Raw genomic sequence first — 22,352 nt, forward strand, 5'->3', positions numbered from 1 at the left:
GGTCAGGTGGTTTGCGATTCAGGAGTGCAGATGCCGGGTCAGGGGCAAGAGAGGTGCCAAATATGGTAGACAGGGTTTTGTATACTTCAGACCAGAAGGCTCGCACCACAGGGCATTCCCACCATATATGTGCGTGGGTACCTGGGGATTCGCATCCCCGGAAGCAACGAGGTAAGTACTGAGGTACGTATTTAGAGATCCTAGTTGGGACCAAATACCACCTTGGAATCTGTCTTCTGATTACTGCTTTGACCCTTGGGTTTGTAAGTGATGCTAGCAAAAGTGATATCAATTTGAATAGTTTTATCTGCAACTACATTCCAATCAAGTGCAACTCCAATCAGTCTATATCTGAATCCTTTTTTCTCATACATATACTGTACATCTATACATATGTGTGTACACTACTTTATAGCAAGTTTATATGAATCGAAACCATTCGGATCCCACCAGAATATTACCTTTGATAGTGTCCTCTATCAAAGGTCCTCTCCTGCTGTTGGGGTTAATTTTCTATCCCCAATAGACGGGAGCCTGTGGGTGGGCACATCATGCACACACCCTGAAGTGGGAGGTGCCTTTCTATATTGTATATGATCCGCTGAGTCATTGTTCATTGTATAAAGCATGAGTTTAGACATGCTCTTTAGGCTCTGAAGAAGAGGCGCTGCCTCGAAACGCGTAAGCCTGTACAGCTTCGGGGGACAATCCAATCCCGATCTCGATGCTGAGGATTTTATACTTTGTTTGATCTGCTTTTTATCAAGAACTCATTTGTGAATATTTTTAATTCATTTTTTTAATAAACCAGCTTAAAGGATAATGCACTAGGCCGATGCGCCCTTGTGTTTGACTATTGTTTTACAGTGTTCCCAGACCACCCTGGTCTAGTGAGAGGCTGCAAGGCTGAAGCATTATAAGGTTGCCGAGTTATCTCTTCTCATCTACAAGTCGAGCTGGATAGAGGATTGCACCACTCAGAGCGCAGGGAATAGGTGCTGAGCACCGACAGTGTACCTACCACCTGGTAAGGACCTTGTAGTTAGTTTTGAGTGCAACAATATTTGGGGATGCCGATTTGGTAGCCTGCCACATTTTTATCCAGTCCGCATCATCAAGCGTGATATGCAGGTCCCTTCCCACTTAGCCGTGTACGTGGGCGGGGGTGGTCTCCTGAGCAGACAGGAGGTGGGCATAGAGCAACTTACTGCACATTTATTCACCATGACCTGCGTAACTGGGGGCACGACAGGGGTGTGTCTTTTGACGGCTTTGTCATACATTTTGCTTCTGCCTTTGGAAATAATAGGTTGGGCTAGCTTAGAAGCCTTACAATTAAATATTTCCAGTAAAATAAAATACCTTTTTAGATCTTTTATAAAGAGATGCCATAAAATGCAGTATGTTCTTTGTTGTTGTTCTTCATGACTTGCTGTCATGCATCACTTTCCTAGAAATAGCTGAATTCCTGTCCAGTGATCCTTCTAAGCTCTGTACCAGCCACAAATGGATGCTAATGCAAAACAGAAGGTTAAGCTCTGTGACACAGCAAATATTAATAAAGTGTGAAAACTCTGGTGTCATTAAAAACATTGATGTTTTTTCATCTAAACCCATGAATTTGTTATTGATGGGACCAGGAATGATTTTAATGCCGTGTTTGTATTAAGTACATTTTTCTGCTTCAAAGTGATACAAAACAGAGAAGTGTTAATTGCCATAATTCATTCACATAAATCATATACCGTATATCATGTATTGTGTTTTTTAAAACAAATCCTCTAAATGCTCAGTCGGCTGATCGAGGGCGGTGAGGGAGGACGCTCGTACCGGCTTGCGAGTTAAACAGAGCTCTGTATCAACTTAAATTGGGATCTATCCTCTCTGTGGGGACTATATTAGCCCCAATATAACAAAATTACTCCTCCTCTGCAAAAATGTAATGTCCCAGTAAGAGGATTGAGAATAGCTCCACGTATCGGGAATGTAGCCACAAGCCTTGCTGCCCTTGGGGATCTCCTAAAGCCACTACAAAACACAAACAAAAGAGGGAGCACCACCCTAGTGCATTATCCCACAACATTTATTGGAAGTATTAGTATAAAATAATACTCGCAAATATGTGAATTAAAATCCCTCAACAAGCTACTCATTTCTAGCCCTGTAGGAACCTATTTAGCTGAAATAACTTGTTCAGTTTGGCTCTGAGGAAAAAGGTGCATCCTTAAAAAAAAAACATCAACCAGTAAGAACCCTGCTGAGACCTTCTCTCCAACATCAGTGTCTGACCTCACAAATGCGCTTCTGGAGGACTGGTCAAAAATTCCCATAGACACACTCCTAAACCTTGTGGACAGCCTTCCAAGAAGAGTGTAATCTTGTATAGCTGCAAAGGGTGGGCCAACTCAATATTGGACCCTACAGACTAAGACTGGGATGCCATTAAAGTTCATGTGCGTGTAAAGGCAGGTGTCCCAATACTTTTGGTAATATAGTATATGTGGGCAACAAATGGACAATTTTTGTAATACATGGGCAACAAATGGACAGTCATTACAATATGCAGGCAGTAAACAGGCAATTTTTACAATAAATGGGCAACAAAAAGGGCAATATGTGGGACCACTAAGGTAAGGGGCATTCTTGATCCAAATGACCACCAATGTAAAGGACGTATTTTGCATTGGTAATGAGTGGGAAAATGGTTTTGCCATGTAGCATCAATGCTATACCCATGCAGGCACCATTGGGTGGCATACCTATCTTCCCAGATGGGTGCCCACTCCCATGGCACCCCACAGTTGGCTGCATCCGGTGTGAACCCCACTCCTGCCCTGCCGCATGTATTCTAGTGTTGATGGATCAGCCATTATATTGGTTGTTATTTACAAATAACTCCTAATTGCATTCTGCCTGTTTCAAGTTGCATCTCCAAAGGAACAGATCGATCAGAGAACATCTATCATTGATCCAACTACAGATAAAGGAAATCAGGCTGGAAGTTACAGGTTAGGACTAGCCAGAGGAAAGGAAGATGTATCCTTGGAGATGACAAACAGACAGATACCTGCCTATCCTTCCATAACTTATCCCAGCACCAAGACCCACTGCGATACTCGCCCAATGGGGACAGCAGGACACACACAATACTGCTGAGCCTTCACTCTTCTCTACACACTTGGTAAATCTCTCTGTGTGACTGCCTGGGGCTCTCGTTATCAGCGTTAAGGAGAGGAGAAATGGCTTATTTCTTACAAAGCTCAAAATCAGGAGCTTCTCTTGTTTGTATTGAGCTGTATATAGACATATTGGGTCTTTACTTCATATTAATTAAGTCAGATTAATGGGTTTTCTTTAATGGTAGCTATTAATCTATTCATGGTAATGGGTGTGCAATATTTTTTGATATGAGCCATTTCTTTTCTGACTATGGGACATTCGCCTTGTCTTTGAGCAGCAAGGATTTCCTTTATAGTCTTTTTCTTGGACAAAATCCTTAGACAAGGAAAAGAAGATGTTCTTTCTTTTTTTTTTCTCCTTTTTTACCATAGTTTGAGATAAATTTGCATTACCAGTCTCTCTAACAGTATAAAGCAGGTACACATTTAAACTTCATATTGTCTGTCTACATGAGTCCTACCTTTTTTTTCCCCTTACTTTGAGTTATTTCCATTTAAAATTGCATTACGCTGAATATTTTGTTCAGCGGTTTTATTGTATAAAAATAATACATGATATTCAAAACTGTACAGGTCCAAGGAAGAACAAATTGCTTTGTGCTTTTGGTTGCAGCAGTTTTCTAACAGACCAACATATCAATATTATTAGGTATTTTGTTACTTAATCTAATCTGACACCTTTTCCTTGGCTCCAAATATATGCCAGTGAATTCTAAAGGGCTTCCACATTTCCACGGAAATCAACCATGCTGTACATATACATGTAAATACAGTAAATATATATATATATACTGTATATACTGCATATTATATACCAGTGTATGTATATATACTGTATATTATATATATATATTGATACTTAATATAGTGTATATTCTATAGCAATATATATATATATATATATATACATACACACACATATATATACAGTATGGATATATATATATATATATATATATATATATATATATAGATATATATATATATATATATATATATATATACACTGTATATATACATATACATACATATATATATATATATATATATATATATATATATATATATATATATATATATATATATATATATATATATATATATATATATATATATATATATATATATATATATTCTATACCTATATATATATATATATATATATATATATATTCTATACATATATATATATTATACACTGCTCAAAAATATTAAAAGAACATTTTAAAAACACATCAGATCTCAATGGGGAAAAATCTCATGCTGGATATCTATACTGATATGGACTGGGTAATGTGTTAGGAACGAAAGGATGCCACATTGTTTGATGGAAATGAAATGTATCACCTACAGAGGGCTGAATTCAAAAGACACCCCGAAAATCAAAGTGTAAACATTATGCAGCAGGCTAGTCCATTTTTCTGAAATTTCATTTCAGCAACTCAAAATGGTACTCAGTATTTTGTATGGCCCCCACTTGCTTGTATGCATGCCTGACGACGTCGGGACATGCTCCTAATGAGACGACGGATGGTGACCTGGGGTATTTTCTTCCAGATCTGGACCAGGGCATCACTGAGCTCCTGAACAGACTGAGGTGCAACCTGGTGGCGTCGGATGGACCGAAACATAATGTCCCAGAGGTGTTCTATTGGATTTAGGTCAGGCGAGCGTGGGGGCCATTCAATGGTATCAATTACTTCATCTTCCAGGAACTGGCTGCATACTCTCACCACATGAGGCTGGGTATTGTCGTGTACCAGGAGGAACCCAGGAACCAATGCACCAGCGTAGGGTCTGACAATTGGTCCAAAACGTTCCTGATGTCTTCTCCAAACCCTTTTATGTCAGTCACATGTGCTCAGGGTCAACCTGCTCTCATCTGTGAAAAAGCACAGGGCGCCAGTGGCAGACCTCCCAATTCTGGTGTTCAATTTCAAATGCCAATCAGGCTCCATGATGCCAGTCAGTGAGCACAGGGTCCATTAGAGGACCTCAGGCCCTCAGACCACCCTCATGAATTCTGTTTCTGATTATTTGGTCAGAGACATTCACACCAGTGGCCTGCTGGAGGTCATTCTGTAGGGCTCTGGCAGTGCTCATCCTGTTCCTCCTTGCACAAAGGAGCAGCTACTGGTCCTGCCAATGGTTTCAGGACCTTCTACAGCCCTGTCCAGCTTTTCTACAGTAACTGCCTGTCTCCTGGAATCTCCTCCATGCTCTTGAGACTGGGAGCTCAGCAAACCTTTTGACAATGACACATATTGATGTGCCATCCTGGAGCAGTGGGACTTCCTGTGCAACCTCTATAGGGTCCAGGTATCGCCTCATTCTACCAGTAGTGACACTGACCCTAGCCAAATGCAAAACTAGTGATAAACGGTCAGAGGTCTCCACTTGTAAAACCATTCCTGTTTTGGAGGTTGTCTCATTCTTGCCCATCTAGTCCACCTGTTGGTAATTTAATTAACCCCAAAGCAGCTAAAACTGATTAACAACCCCCTTTGCTACTTAACTGATCAATATCCCAGGAGTTTAACTGACTTGATGCTATACTCTGATTAAAAAGTGTTCCTTTCAATTTTTTGAGCAGTGTATATATATATATATATATATATATATATATATATATATATATATATATATACAATATTGTATACATTATTTCTTTCAAAGGCAGTCTGACCACATAAGAGAACATTCTGTATTGCAAAGTATGAGAGGCATCAGTCTTGTAGACTGTTATTAGTCAATCACAGTAATCTACCTAGGTTAAACGGGTGATTGGAAGGTACTGGAGGCATTAGAACTCGCAACTCCAAGGTAGACTCTGGATTTATGAGAAGGAGATCCTAATTTGTCAGCTATCATGAATAAGAGTCGTTTCACACTAATGCAGGCATTGGTGTTTTTCCACGCTGGAAACGCAGGTCATTGCTATGACATGCAGAAAATAGTTGCTTTCTTTATGTCCTACTCAGGCTTAAATGCACCCAGGAGCTGTGTGCAGTGATCTGTCATGAAATGTAGACATGTTGAATTTTATCGCAGCACACTAGACAGGATTGCTTGTCACTGTACAGCAACACCGCGCACCGTGCTGCTTTACGACGACATAAATGAAGTGTCATTTTTGTACAATTTGAATAAAGTTTGTTTAAAAAAAAAAAAAAAAAAGGCGCTGTGTGACTCACTGAATCGTGCACCACAACACCCCTCCTTACCTCCGGATCAATGCAGCTGTAATGGAAAGCTGCTGCACAATAAGACTGCTGTGGTTTTACTGTGTGGCAGCTGTTCGATTACTGTGAATGGGTAACTGAAGGTAAATGGATTCTATTCAAACCTCGGTAAGGGTTAACGTGCACTTTTGTGCATTTACACGTGTTGCATTAGTCATCCCATTCCCTAACCCCTCGCCTACTGGGTACTTTTACCCCCTTCCTGTAATTTTCAGCTTTTAGCGCTATCACTCTTTGAATGACCACCATTCATGTAACTCTGTATCCATATAAAATATTTATCATTTTTTTTCATACAAATAGAGCTTTCTTTTGGTGGTATTTAATCACCACTGTTTTTTTTATTTTTTGCTAAACAATTAAAAAAATATCGAAAATTAAAAAAAAACATTCTTTATAATTTGTTAGGTAGTTTTTCTCCTTCACTGGTATGCGCTGATGAGGCTTCACTGATAGGCACAGACAGGCTGCACTGATGGCCATTTATGAGGTGGCACTGATTGGCACTGGTAGGTGGCACTGATGGGAACTGTTGAGGCAGCACTGGTTGGCACTGATAAGGCTGTACTGATAGGCATCACTGATGGGCACTGATAGGCACCTTTTTTCAACCTCACAAACTATGTAACTATCAACATACAGGCGTATACAATGTACGGTTAACAGCAAACACACACACACATCATAGGTTTAACTGGATGGACTGATGTCTTTTTTCAACCTCATAAACTATGTAACTATGTGTCACTGATGGGCACTGATAGACAGCACTGATGGGCACTGATAAGTGACACTGATGAGGTGGCACTGATTGGCACTGGTAGGTGGCACTGATGGGCACTGTTAAGGCAGCACTGCTGGGCACTGATAAGGCTGCACTGATAGGCATCACTGATGGGAACTGATAGGCATCACTAAACGGCACTGATAGGTGACACTGATGCTGAGGTACTGATGGGCACTGATTGGCAGCCTTGGTGGGAAACATTTATGAGCACTGATTGGCAGCACTAGTGGGCACTAATTTGTAGTACTGGTGGGCACTTATTGTCGGGCACTTTTGGGACTGTTGGGACAGCACTGATAATCAGGACACTAATAATCAGTGCCCTGATTATCAGTGTAACAAAAACAAGGTCATTGGAGTTCACTGTATCACTAGTCAAACTGGGGGTTAAAGGGGATAATAGTATGGGGAGGAAAAGTCATAAAAGTAACTGTAGCTTCTGCCAACTGTAGAAGGAGCTCATGCTCTGCAACGTGTCGCCATTTCACGTCTTCTCATCGCGACCAGAAAGTGACGTCACGGCCCTTCTGTTCTCATTCCCCGTGCATTCCACGGACTCCGGATGCTTCGGTTACCACCGAGGAACCCCCCCATGCTGAAAGAACTAGCGGGATAATCGCCATTAAGGACCCCCAAGGTTGCGATAAGACCCTCATATGTTTTCAACATGCTTTTAACAAGCTTACCATTGTCAGTAAGTTTTTTTTTTATATACATCTTATTAAATCATTGTCTCCTGCACTTAGAAGGCGTTGTGTTTCCTCTCCCTCTTCTGATTATTAGTGTCAATGTCCCTTTAACACAAGGCAGTTATTGGCTCTCTTCTCCTCTCCTGATGCTGTCAGCGTGAGGAAAGGAAAGCCGATAACTGGCAAGTGTGTTTACATCCTGATCAGCTTTCATTGGTCACGACTGATCACATGGTAAAGGGCCGCTGTGATTGGCCCTTTACCCTGATCTCTGATCAACTGAGTCCGAAGGGAAGTAGTGTGTGTAAGCATGTCCAGAAATATCCCATGCATGCTGAGATGTACTACAGGTTTCTGCCAGGTCCTGAAGACCAGGGAGAAACCCACAACCCATCTTAAGACAAGGGCGAAGAAAAGGAGCGGTAGGATGAAAACATTGTGTAAAGTACCATTTAATGAGCCTCAAAGAATAAAGTACCATTTAATGAGCCTCAAAGAATAAAGTACCATTTAATGAGCCTCAAAGAATAAAACACTGCCCCTGAACTATATGTGAGTACAGCAGTGTTACAAGAATATCGGTGATCTGAGAGCGAGGTATGACAAAGATGCAGCCTGCAGTAAATGTATCAGGAGGAAAACAGAAAACTCATGTTGATCCTTTGCTCTTTCTGAGTTTAATGTGAGCTTGTTGGTTGTTAGTGTCCTGAAGTCACACTACAAATCATTAGCGCTCCCTCTAGCTGCTGCCTAGTAATAGCATTACTGGGAGGTTTATTCATTTTCTTGCTACAGCAGCACAGCCACAGACATATTGGCCTCACATCTGTGCATTGTGGTGTAGATTTAAATAAACAAAATGGCGCCTTTCCCTTTTTGGTGCTAGATATCTCTAGGTAGAGCTTCCTTCAATTTAAGTAATACATTTAAATAATAAATAGGGGCAATTGGTGAGGCGCTGCTACTCATTAGCACACAATCAAATATTTTTAATAAAATACTGTGCTAAAATAATAGAATTAAATTGTGCTCAATGGTCAATAATTAATTAATAATAAGTGCTATATGATCAGTGCAATTAGAAGTGATAAATAAATTAATGTAAACAATTAGAAAATTATTTAATGCTTCAAAAATCTTCTAAAAAAATCATCTAAAAAGAAAATGCAAATTACAAACATTCGTATAAATAATAGTGCTGCATAAAAATATATAGTGCAAATGAATAAAAGTGTATTCAATAATAAAGTGCAACGGTAGCTTCATGCACCACCCAGTGCCAATTTTGAAAGGTGATTTGAGTGCCCGATGTCTCTTCAAAAATTATTTAGAATCAAATGGTGATTAGTACATAAAGTCCATCCAAATCAGATATGCCAAGTGATAGGTGTTCCTATTAAAAACTTTGTGCTGGTATTGCTTGTTCCACCACCTAGTGCAAGATTGGCCACTCACCAAATGCACTCAGGCCACTAAGGACCTATAGTGCCTGTAGTGTCCCTTTAGCTGGAAGGCAAATCCACCTATGGCAACCAGGGTTCCATGCAGGGAGTGTCACAATCCCAGGATATATTCTCTCAAGAAAAAAGTTAAGAAGACTTCATTGTGCAATGCCCTTTATTAAGAATTCAAATAGCAAGTAAAATCCAGATACACTCACATTTAAGAGTGCCTCCAGTGGCACTCTCTGCATGCATAAACCAATAAAAGAAGGAATCGCCGCTCTGCAACTAGCGTGCGTTCCAACTGTGTTCCACCCCACTAGGACCTGCCGTGAACTGGAAGTGATTGATACCTCAATGCAGGTGCATATACCTCAATGCATTGTGGTGTGCTGAAGGGCAGGTGCATATACCTCAATGAATTGTGGTGTGTTGAAGGGCAGGTGCATATACCTCAATGAATTGTGGTGTGCTGAAGGCCAGGTGCATATACCTCAATGAATTGTGGTGTGCTGAAGGCCAGGTGCATATACCTCAATGAATTGTGGTGTGCTGAAGGCCAGGTGCATATACCCCAATGCAATGTGGTGTGCTGAAGGGCAGGTGCATATACCTCAATGTATTGTGGTGTGCTGAAGGGCAGGTGCATATACCTCAATGCATTGTGGTGTGCTGAAGGGCAGGTGCATAAACCTCAATGCATTGTGGTGTGCTGAAGGGCAGGTGCATATACCTCAATTCATTGTGGTATGTTGAAGGGCAGGTGCATATACCTCAATGCATTGTGGTGTGCTGAAGGGCAGGTGCATAAACCCCAATGCAATGTGTTGTGCTGAAGGGCAGGTGCATATACCTCAATTCATTGTGGTATGTTGAAGGGCAGGTGCATATACCCCAATGCAATGTGGTGTGCTGAAGGGCAGGTGCATATACCTCAATGCATTGTTGTATGTTGAAGGGCAGGTGCATATACCTCAATGCATTGTGGTGTGCTGAAGGGCAGATGCATATACCTCAATGCATTGTGGTGTGTTGAAGGGCAGGTGCATATACCTCAATGCATTGTGGTGTGCTGAAGGGCAGGTGCATATACCTCAATGCATTGTGGTGTGTTGAAGGGCAGGTGCATATACCTCAATGCATTGTGGTGTGTTGAAGGGCAGGTGCATATACCTCAATGCATTGTGGTCTGCTGAAGGGCAGGTGCATATACCTCAATGCATTGTGGTCTGCTGAAGGGCAGGTGCATATACCTCAATGCATTGTGGTCTGCTGAAGGGCAGGTGCATATACCTCAATGCATTGTGGTGTGCTGAAGGGCAGGTGCATATACCTCAATGCATTGTGGTGTGCTGAAGGGCAGGTGCATGTACCTCAATGCATTGTGGTGTGCTGAAGGGCGGGTGCACTTGCTACACTGTATTTGGGGTATAATTGGATGGGGGCAATGCACCACAATGCACTTAGTATTGTGTAATGTGCATTTTAATGTGAATTTTAATGTATGGAGTCAGCCTTAGAATGTTCACATATGTGCTTCAGCTTGATATGCATGTGAGTGGTGAATCACTCTTCAATGTCTATTACAAGAGATTTTCACAACTGTAATTAGGACAAACTTAAATCCTTTGTCACTTCCTAGAGGAAGGGAAGCAATCAGATATTATTAAAGATAAACCATGACTTTCTTTACGTAATATTGAGTTACAGCATAAGCTCTTCTTCTAATATTGCTCTGTAATCACTCAGTATAATACATGCTTATATAAGTAACCTCAAATATAAAATGAGTCTGGAAATATTTTTACTTAAGGCTGAAGATTTTGCATGGCCTGCATTTCAAAAGTTAGAGGAAAAATGCCTAAAATAATTTGTTATTAGTTATGAAGAAAAAAAAAAAAAGGAGAACTCTTCTGAAGTTCTTACACTACCCTTAGCAAATGCTTGTTGTTTAGATAGTTATGTATAATTACTGTGATGGAACAGGGTTAAGGTCTATCAGACGATAATTTTTAAGATTTTACAGTGTTATAGTAGTAGTAGTATTAGTCGTATTAGCAGTATCTTCATTTGTTAAAAAAAAAAAATATGGTGAATAAGATCTATATAGGGTATATACACTCACCGGTCACTTTATTAGGTACATTAGGCGATGGCTCTGATGAAGAGGGTTCTCCCTTGAAACGCGTCAGCCCCATCACCACGGATGCCTTCCAGTCCTCCTATTTTCCCAAAAAGCACCCTTGTCCTGGAGGTCTCCAGATTGCAAAAAGATATCCTTTTTATGCTTATTTTTAGCGTACAATTGTGAGTATAATGTATGGCACATTTTTAATCTTCCAATAAATGTCTTGTGATATTGCACTAGGTCGGAGCGCCCTTCTCTTGTTTTCTATGTTTTCACTTTATTAGGTACACCTGTTCAACTGCTTGGCAACACAAAGTGCTAATCAGCCAATCACATGGCAGCCACTTAATGCATTTAGGCATCTAGATGTGGTAAAGATGACTTGCTGAAGTTCAAACCGAGCATCAGAATGGGGAAGAAAGGGGATTTAAGTGACTTTGAACGTGGAATGGTTGTTGGTGTCAGACGGGCTGGTGTGAGTATTTCTAAAACTGCTGATCTACTGGGATTTTCATGCACTGTCAGGGTTAACAGAGAATGGTCCAAAAAAGAGAAAATATCCAGTGAGCGGTAGTTGTGCAAAACAAAATGTGTTGCTTATGTCGGAGGAGAATGGGTTTGAGATGATAGAAAGACAACAGTAACTCAAATAACCACTCATTACAACCAGTGGTGTATTTTGGTTTTGTGCTGCTCTAGGCAAAATTTGAACCACCCCTTCCTGTTTAAGATCCACCCCTTCATCTATTATTATTATTTTTGAAGCCCCCAGTTCTCCTTGCAGGCAGATTGGTGGACAGCCCCCTGACCCCCCATTTATTATACACTGCCTCCCCATTACCCCATGTATTATATATACCCCCAATATATTTATATATTCACTGACCCCCATGTATTATACATAAAATGTCCCCCAAATATTATATATACAATGACCATCATGTATGATATATACACTGACGCCTAATATATTATATATTCACTGACATCCCCCCCCCCCCCATATATTATATATACACTGACCCCCATGTATTATATATAAAATGTCCCCCAAATATTATATATACAATGACCCCCATGTATGATATATACAATGACCCCCCTATGTGTTATATATATACACTGACCCCCCCATGTATGAAGCACAGAAGGGACAGAAAAATCTGGGTGAATGTTGGTAATGATGATTTCCCGGTTTGTGTGAATCATGAGTGTATGTGTTCCTGTGTGACCTTTCCCCCTCCCAGGATGTGTAGTGAGGTGTCCGAGATGTGCTAGAACTAGAAGTGCTGCACTCCAGATAAACTTTTTCCGTTATCTCTTTCCGTGCTACCCCAGGTGTAAATATGCCCCATCCTACCTGATCCGATCATCTCACACAAAGGACCAGTGCTGTCTGGGCAGCATGTGCACACACACAAAACTTCTGCAGCTCCAAAAGAGGAGGGCAGGGAGACTCTACACGGCATGCCTCTGCTCGCCTGCTGCCCTTCGATAATTTTTAGGTCACGTTGAAAAATGCTTCACTGCTGCTGCCACATAATTTGCATGTCTTCATATTGTGGTCCCCCTGCCGAGCTGCACATGTGACCATGGGCTCTGGTGCAGTCAGGCGGGAGGACCTGGTCAGGCCAGCACATTATCATACTGGCAGCAGTGCAGCCACTTTATGGGGGCACCAAGCAGATTTTCCTCCCGACCCAGTCCACTCCAAAAAATAGCTCAGGGGCATCTTTTAGTGCTGCCCCCTATGCAAAGCGTCGTCCTAGGCCTGGGCCTAGTCGGCCTAGGCCAAGATACAGCATTAATTACAACCAAGGTATGCAGAATACCATCTCTGAACACACAACACATCGAACCTTGAAGCAGATGGGCTAAAGCAGCAGAAGACCACATCAGATGCCACTTCTGTTAGGAAACTGAGGTTGGAATTTGCACAGGCTCCCCATAATTGGACAATAGAAGATTGGAAAAACGTCTGATGAGTCTTGATTTTAGCTGCCACATTCAGATGGCAGGGTCAGAATTTGGAGTAAACAACATGAAAGCATGGATCCATCCTGTCTTGTATCAACGGTTCAGGCTGGTGGTGGTGATGTAATGGTGTGGGGGATATTCTCTTGGCACACGTTGGGTCCCTTAGTACAAATTCAGAATCTTTAAACGCCATGGCCTACATGAGTATTGTAGCTGACCATGTCCATCCCTTTATGACTACGGTGTACCCATCTTCTGATGGCTCCTTCCAGCAGTATAATGCACCATGTCACAAAGCTCAAATCATCTCACCACCTTTGGAATGTGGTGGAATAGGAGAGTTGCATTATGGATGTGCAGCCGACAAATCTGCAGCAACTGTGTAATGTTATCATGTCAATATGGACATAAAATCTCAAAATAATGTTTCCAACACCTTGCTGAAGCTATGCCACAAAGAATTAGGACACTTCTAAAGGCAAAAGAGGGTCCAACCCAGTACTAGCAAGGTGTACCTAATAAAGTGGCTGGTGAGTTTATATATATATATATATATATATATATATATATATATATATATATATATATATTGTAAGGGTAGCGGGTGTGGGCGATGACCCCTTGGGTGGGTTCGCTACACAGAGAGACAGCCGAAGAGAGACAGCCGAGGAGTGGTTGAAAACAACGGTCTATGGTTTATTCTTCCAATTTGCTGGAAACAAGTGCAAGCATCCAAACAGCATAAATCAAACAAACATAAAATAAACCCTGGCCACTTGGGGCGTCTACCTTCACAACACAGGAACCTACCTATGGAGTCTGTCCCAACCTACTGCTGGGCAGACACTGCTGGTCATACAGCAGAAAACCAATAGTCCATTTGTTTTCCTTTCACACAGAAAAAGTCAACACCACCTCACCTTCAGAAGTCTTTCTCAGCTCACTGCTTTCCTTAACACAAAAAGCCTCAGGAGGCAGCAATCAGTAGTCATCCTCTGGATAACTTATAGAGGCCTTAATTGCCTCATTCTGAATAGCTGAAGCTTTCCAACGTCCTTAAACCTTTCTGGCTACCTCTGCAGCCGACACCTGATAGTAATTGGTGAATTGTCTAAACAAGGCAGAAATGTATCTCCCGTCTGTGACAACACCCACAGATTTACCTGACTTCCTGTCACAATATATATATATAACAAAATATATCTCCTCCACCCCGAAAACACACATTATTATTAATAATAATAAGGGCTTACATAAAGAGGGACAGTACAGTTACCATTCAGGAGGGCCCTGTTCATGACGAGAGCTTACAATCTAACAAGTTCAGATGATACAGTGAAAGATTTTAGTGTCTAGGTAAGGCTAAAATTCAGAAAGTACACATAATGCAATTAGAAAGAATACATGAATAAGATTTTTTTATTCAGCCAAATGATTTGTAATATTGTTCAGACATTTTTTTCCACCAAGACATCACTGCCAAAACAGGATAGCCAGGTCAGTGACCTCACTTTTCACAAGTGCATTTAAGCAATACAAATTGGTTACTAATCTGCTCCCAGTCTGTGATTGGTTGCGGAAAACTGATGAGGTCATTATTTTGCCCTTTTTCCTGCAAACGATCTTCATACCGATGACTGACAGCACTATGAAAAGCAATAAATTGTCTCAGAACGCTGCCCTTTCCTCTTCCTGTGTGAGATCCGATGTGTCTGGGATTACAGACAGATGATATCAAGACAGGCTCAAATACTTGCCAGCTCTGTGTAAAAGTCAATTTACCGATTTGTTTTAATAAACACAGAAATGGATTGAATTAAAATGAAATTACATTTGTATCTTCATGGTGTTTAACTTTAAAGTATATGTTTTTGTTTTGAACAATGTGATGAAGGGTTAGTGCCCGTGTCAGTTTTTTTACTGCTGTCTGTGTCCCCTCTTGGGAGAATTCCCTTCTATTTGTCCTGGTGACTTGCTGCCTGATGGAGAATTCCTTTTAAATTATGTTATGTCTCCAGGACTGGAAATGAAGGGAAATCTCCTCCACAGTACACAGACAGAAAAATAATCTCACAGGGGTTCTAACCCTTCTCTACTCCATCCAAAACTAAAACAAACATGTGTTGGCTTTACATACACTTTAATTGAAAAAACAAATATTGAAAATATTGAAAATATTTTCCAAATAATAATACATATTAATAATTAATAGTAATAATAATTAAAAATATTGAAAATGGAATAGAATTAAAAAAAAAAAAAAAAATATATATATATATATATATATATATATATATATATATATATATATATACATATACATACAGGTGTTTTTTTTTTGCCCCCATTTTTCATAAGCTAAACTCAATGTTCTAAGAAAACCGGTATTCATCTGTGAAGAGAACAGCTCTCCAAAGTGCTAGAAGGCTATCAAATGTGAGCATTTGCCCACTCAAGTCGATTATGACGACTAACTGTAGTCAGGTGGAGCCCCTGATGAGAACGACAAGCATGCAGGTGACAGTTTTGCAGAAATTCTTTGTTTATGCAAACCTATTGTTGCAGCAGCTGTCCGGGTGGCTGGTCTCAGACGATCTTGGAGGTGAAGATGCTGGATGTGGAGGTCCTGGGCTGGTGTGGTTACACGTGGTCTGCAATTATGAGGCCAGTTGGATGTACTACCAAATTCTCTGAAATGCCTTTGGAGACGGCTTATGGTAGAGAAATGAACATCCAATTCACGGGCAACAGCTCTGGTGGACATTCCTGCAGTCAGAATGCCAATTGCATGCTCCCTCAAAACTTGCGACATCTGTGGCATTGTGCTGGGTGATAAAACTGCACATTTTAGAGTGGCCTTATATTGTGGCCAGCCTAAGGCACACCTGTGCAATAATCATGCTGTCTAATCAGCATCTTGCTCACTAACACAGATTTAGACAATCTTTGAGAGAAATAGGCCTTTTGTGTACATAGAAAAAGTCTTAGATCTTTGAGTTCAGCTCATGAAAAATTGAGGCAAAAACAAAAGTGTTGCATTTATAATTGTGTTCATTGTGTGTGCGTATATATATATATAAACCATATTTATCGGCGTATAACATGCCCTTTTTTCCCCCCCTGAAAATATAGCGCAAACAATGTGTGCATGTTATAGGCCAATATTTTTTTTACCCCGGGTGCCACACATTGGAGATGTGTCAGTCAGGCTGCCCCGCCTCTTCTGTCCCTGCCAGCGTGGATCCTTCCTACATTATATCACTGTCATTGAAAAACAGTGCCTCTAAATACCTTGTTAGCTTTGTTTTTTTCTGGCAGCTCTCCTTCTCCAGCTCCTCCACTTTGTGTAGCTTCAGATTGGTGGAGGAGAGTGATCACGGCCATTAAACGTCAGAGGAGAGGAGTCACATGACCGACCATGAAAGAACAGAGCTAACAAGGTATTTAGAGGCATCGGTTTACAATGACTGTGACACAATGTAGGAAGAATCTTTGAAAAGGGGCTGGCAGTGATTTTTTTTTTTTTTTTACTTTAGAGTACACTGGCAGGGCTGTCCTAGGAAACTGGAGGTTTCCTGGGACTGCAGGGGGGCTTTCCAATGTAAAGGGGGCTTTATAATAAAAGAGGGGTGTGTACTGAGCATGGGGGGGACTGTGTAATGTAAATGGGGCTGTGTAATGTATATGGGGGCTGTATAATGAAAGAGGCCGTGTACTGTGCAGGGGGAGGGGGCTGTGTAATGTATAGGGAGGCTGTGTACTGTGCAGGGGGAGGGGGCTGTGTAATGTATAGGGGGGGCTGTAGAATCAAAGGGGCTGTGTACTGTGCAGGGGGAGGGGGCTGTGTAATGTATAGGGGGCTGTGTACTGTGCGGGGGGAGGGGGCTGTGTAATGTATAGGGGGGCTGTAGAATCAAAGGGGCTGTGTACTGTGCAGGGGGAGGGGGCTGTGTAATGTATAGGGGGGGGCTGTAGAATGAAAGGGGCTGTGTACTGTGCAGGGGGAGGGGGCTGTGTAATGTATAGGGGGGGCTGTAGAATGAAAGGGGCTGTGTACTGTGCAGGGGGAGGGGGCTGTGTAATGTATAGGGGGGGCTGTAGAATCAAAGGGGCTGTGTACTGTGCAGGGGGAGGGAGCTGTGTAATGTATAGGGGGGCTGTAGAATCAAAGGGGCTGTGTACTTTGCAGGGGGAGGGGGCTGTGTAATGTATAGGGGGGCTGTAGAATCAAAGGGGCTGTGTACTGTGCAGGGGGAGGGGCTGTGTAATGTATAGGGGGGGCTGTAGAATGAAAGGGGCTGTGTACTGTGCAGTGGGAGGGGGCTGTGTAATGTATAGGGGGGCTGTAGAATCACAGGTGCTGTGTACTGTGCAGAGGGAGGGGGCTGTGTAATGTATAGGGGGCTGTAGAATCAAAGGGGCTGTGTACTGTGCTGGGGGAGGGGGCTGTCTAAAGTAAAGGGGGGCTGTAGAATCAAAGGGGCTGTGTACTGTGCAGGGGGAGGGGGCTGTGTAAAGTAAAGGGGGGCTGTAGAATCAAAGGGGCTGTGTACTGTGCAGGGGGAGGGAGCTGTGTAATGTATAGGGGGGGCTGTAGAATCAAAGGGACTGTGTACTGTGCAGGGGGAGGGGGCTGTGTAATGTATAGGGGGGTTGTAGAATCAAGTACTGTGCAGGGGGAGGGGGCTGTGTAATGTATAGAAGGGCTGTAGAATCAAAGGTGCTGTGTACTGTGCAGGTGGAGGGGGCTGTGTAATGTATAGGGGGGCTGTAGAATCAAAGGGGCTGTGTACTGTGCAGGTGGAGGGGGCTGTGTAATGTATAGGGGGGCTGTAGAATCAAAGGGGCTGTGTACTGTGCAGGGGAAGGGGGCTGTGTAAAGTAAAGGAGGGCTGTAGAATGAAAGGGGCTGTGTACTGTGCAGGGGGAGGGGACTGTGTAATGTATAGGGGGACTACCCGCTTCTGATCTTGACCCTGGCTTGTTTCTGCTCTTACTTCCCCACTCTTGCTGTGCGTTTATTGTTGTTTGCTCCAATAAACTTCTTTATTTTACATGCATCCCCATGTGGTCTGGTTTCCTGGTATCCTGACTATTATACGCCAATAAATATGGTATATATAGCCAAAGATTTTTTTTTCCACTATTTTGATTTACTAAACGTAATTACAGGAGTTGACTTGGTAAAACTGGAGCGTACAAAATCTGGTGCAGTTGTGCATGGTAGTCAATCAGATTCTAACTTCAACTTGTTCAATTAGGCTTTGACAAAAAAAAAAAAAACTGGAAGCTGCTTGGTTTCTATGCAGTTACCTTGTCTAAGCTCTGAGTGTTCTGGAAATTATTCTCATAAAAGTTCCTTTTTTTCCTTTTCTTGATTTTATCCCTGCTGTTTGCTGACTGAATAGTTTCTGGCTTCTTACATAGGAGCCTTGGCCTGCTGCCAACTATGAAAGCGGAAATTAAAGGGTGACTTTGGATAGTAGGAAAGGTTGGCAATTTTTTCAGCCCAAATTATGCAAAATAATAGATGCTGAAAACATTGTAGTGTAAACAATAATTTGTTAAGCTTTAAGAATGTTATAAATATGCTGTGTGCCAGTGCTGAATGCAATGATATGATCGCTGTGATGATTGCTTCACAAACCTTTTTTTATAGGAAAAAGAGAGATATTTGTGGTACGGATTTAAAAGAATATACAAAATGTTCAATTTTTTATTTTATTTATTCACATAAAAAAAGAGCATCTTAGATTCAAATTTGTATTTTAAATCTATTTATCATTATTGTGTAATGTGTGTCGCAGATAATCTTAAATATGCTGATTTTCATCCAACTCCTTTCTTTCAAGGATGCACATGTAGTTCAAATGGTGTGAAATATCCTATAAAGAATAATGGCACTTTTCCCCTGCAAGTACCGGCTCGGCTCTACTCGGCCCTGCTTGGCCCTGCTTGGCCCGGGTTTGCTTTTCCACTGCTGGTACCGCATGGTACGGTGTTGGAGCGGTTCGGTACGGTATGGTTTGCTTTTCCACTAAAGTAGTACTAAAGTTAAGTGGGTGGGATAACAACGGGGTGGGTGGGATTCTCTGACCTATCAGTGTCTAGTAGTGACTGCATGCAAAGGATTGTGGGATATAGTACCGGTTATGGTACCTGTTGGAACCACAATCGAGGTGGTACTGTTTTTGAGAGCTGTACCATTCGGTTCCATGCAGTGGAAAAGCGCCGCCGTACCGTACCGTTCCTTCACCATACCATGCGGTACCAGCAGTGGAAAAGCACAAAAGCGAGCCGAACCGTTCGGTTCCATGCAGTGGAAAACCGCCATAAATGTACATAATGTAAGTTACATATAGTACTTCACTCTCATCTTACTTGTACATTACAATGTACCTTATATAGACCTCATATAATAGATCTTTGCAAATTTTTGCATAAAAGGAAGGTTCAATGGGAGGGTTTCTCAACCAGGGTTCCTCCAGAGGTTTTTTAGGGGTTCCTTGAGCAATATGTGATTCCTGCTTCTCAGATAATTAACCACTGACACCACTGATCTTTTTAGCTATCTCTAGGAAAGGATTTTTCCCAATAACCAAAAATGTAAGGGAAATTCTTCCCACTGACCATCACACAAATGTATCATGATTTGTAAATATAATAATTAGCAGGGGTTGCCTAAAGACAAAAAGTTATTTCAAGGGTTCCCCCAAGTTAAAAAGGCTGAGAAATGCCATTCTATTGAATATAACACTTTTATGGCACTTTTCCACTGCAAGTACTGGCTCGGCTCTACTCGGCCCTGCTTGGCCCGGTTTGCTTTTCCACTGCATGGTACCGCATGGTACGGTGTTGGAAAAGTTCGGTATGGTTTGGTATGGTTTGCTTTTCCACTAAAGTAGTACTAAAGTTAAGTGGGTGGTATAACAACGATTCTCTGACCAATCAGTGGCTAGTAGTGACTGCATGCAAAGGATTGTGGGATATGGTACCGGTATGGTACCTCGTGGGACCACAATCAAGGTGGTACAGTTTTAGAGAGCCGTACCGTTCAGTTCCATGCAGTGGAAAAGCGCCGCCGTACCGTACCGAACCGTTCCTACACTATACCATGCGGTACCAGCAGTGGAAAAGCACAAAAGCGAGCCGACCGGTTCGGTTCCATGCAGTGGAAAAGCGCCATTAGAAAACCTTCAGTACCCTTCCCTGCCGCTGTCATTCCTTTAAGAGGATCTATATGCCTGGGGGGCACAACAGGCTTCCCAATCATAGGACCACTGGTATCGGCCATCACATGATTGAGAGACTGTCCCCCCTGACTCCCGATATTAATAAGAGACCAATAACTGTCTATGTTAGATGAGTTAATGAGCTGGGTATGTGCAGTGAGCACTCTCTCAATACAGATACCTCAGACATTTATGGGTGTATATGTGGTATGTGGGTGTTAAAGCCCACCTTCTTTGCTTCGGCACATATGCCTTCTGTGGCTGGCAAAAGGTTAACCAACATACCCAAAAAGTGGGAGGGGTCAACAAATGTTGGTACTTTTTTTATTGAATAATTACATAAATAAAGTAGTTTACAGAAATGGTGTCACATATATTGTGGGTTACAAACTTCTTGAAGCAGAAACATGGCACTTTTCAGTAGCAATATAATATGAGCTTGCAGACCAGAAAAATGTCTGAGGAGCTCTTCCCTTGGAGGAGGTATCCAGATTGGTGATCTCAGGGCAATGCAGTAAAGTCCTTACAGTTTACCAAGCTGATGGTGGGAGACAGTTCCAGGAAGCTGGCCTGTAAGGGGACATCTGCTCTTTCTCTTTCTGGCAGGTACCTCTCTATAACACTGCTATATTCCTGACCTATGCCCACTCTGCAGGTGAACTGAACGATACAGAAACTGTTATTTAAGCACTTCTGTGTTAAGATGGCTGCCCAAACCTTGTGGGATTTTGGCATTCAATAGGAGATGCTGGCCTAAAAAGATGGCCATCTGGAGCCCATACTAGCGAACAAATTTGTCTCCAATGGTTTTCTGCCAGCCTGAAGAAGTGGCACAGTGCCACTATCAGGTTAGCAAACAAACTGCAACCCAACACCTGCTTAAAACTGCCTTCCCTACTATGGTAAGGACTGTATCTGACTTGCCACCGCTTTTAATGCACACTGTGCAAAGCTTACGGTATGCAGTGAAATCAGAGTAAGGTAAGGCTGGAGTTCACCTTTAAGGTTTAATGGCTGCTAAGAAATTATATCACTTGAGGAATATTGATAATGCATGTCTACATAGGCCAAAAAGGTTGTCTGGATGGTCTTATTTGTTTTTTTTTTTATATTTTTTAAGGGCCATGTTGACAATAACACTAGAAACAGCATCACTAAGAGGCACATAATCTTTTCTTTCAAGTCACTTTATAACTAGGTGTACCAGTGAAATGTCTCTTCTGTAAAGGGAGAATCTGCAAACATCCAAGCCAGCACGGGAGCCACTACACTAGGGAAGTGGTTATGAAATGTCCCCAGAAGTAGAACTACTTGTCTCAAAATACCTTAAAGCAGAACAAAACCCTTCTATCATTTTCAGCCAAGGAAGCTGCCATCTTGGCCTCTGGTTGATCCTCAACTGCCATGATGACACCAGTCATTTGATGGTTTGCCAATTTGGTTGAGAGCACAACCAATGTTACAGTTACAATCCAGGCACATGCCAGGAATGTAACTGTTTTTTAAACTGTTAAATCAATGGGTTTAGTTCCACTTTAAAGATTAATGTGGAGCTAAACCCTTCTATCCTTTACAGCCAAGGAAGCTGCCATCATAGCCTTGGTTTGATCTGCAGGTGCCATGGTGTTGCACATTGTGACCAGTTATGATACCAGCCATTTGATGGCCTGACAGTT

General features: G+C 41.8%; 1 protein-coding gene across 2 annotated transcripts in view; it reads left to right on the forward strand.

Annotated features, from left to right (window-relative positions):
• The window catches only part of NRG3 (neuregulin 3), a 1,290,624-nt gene that overhangs the window by 74,164 nt on the left and 1,194,108 nt on the right, over nucleotides 1-22,352 (forward strand). The gene's annotated exons all lie outside the window — the stretch shown is intronic.

Source organism: Pelophylax lessonae (assembly GCF_965119305.1).
Source record: "Pelophylax lessonae genome assembly, chromosome: 9".
Classification (NCBI taxonomy): domain Eukaryota; kingdom Metazoa; phylum Chordata; class Amphibia; order Anura; family Ranidae; genus Pelophylax; species Pelophylax lessonae.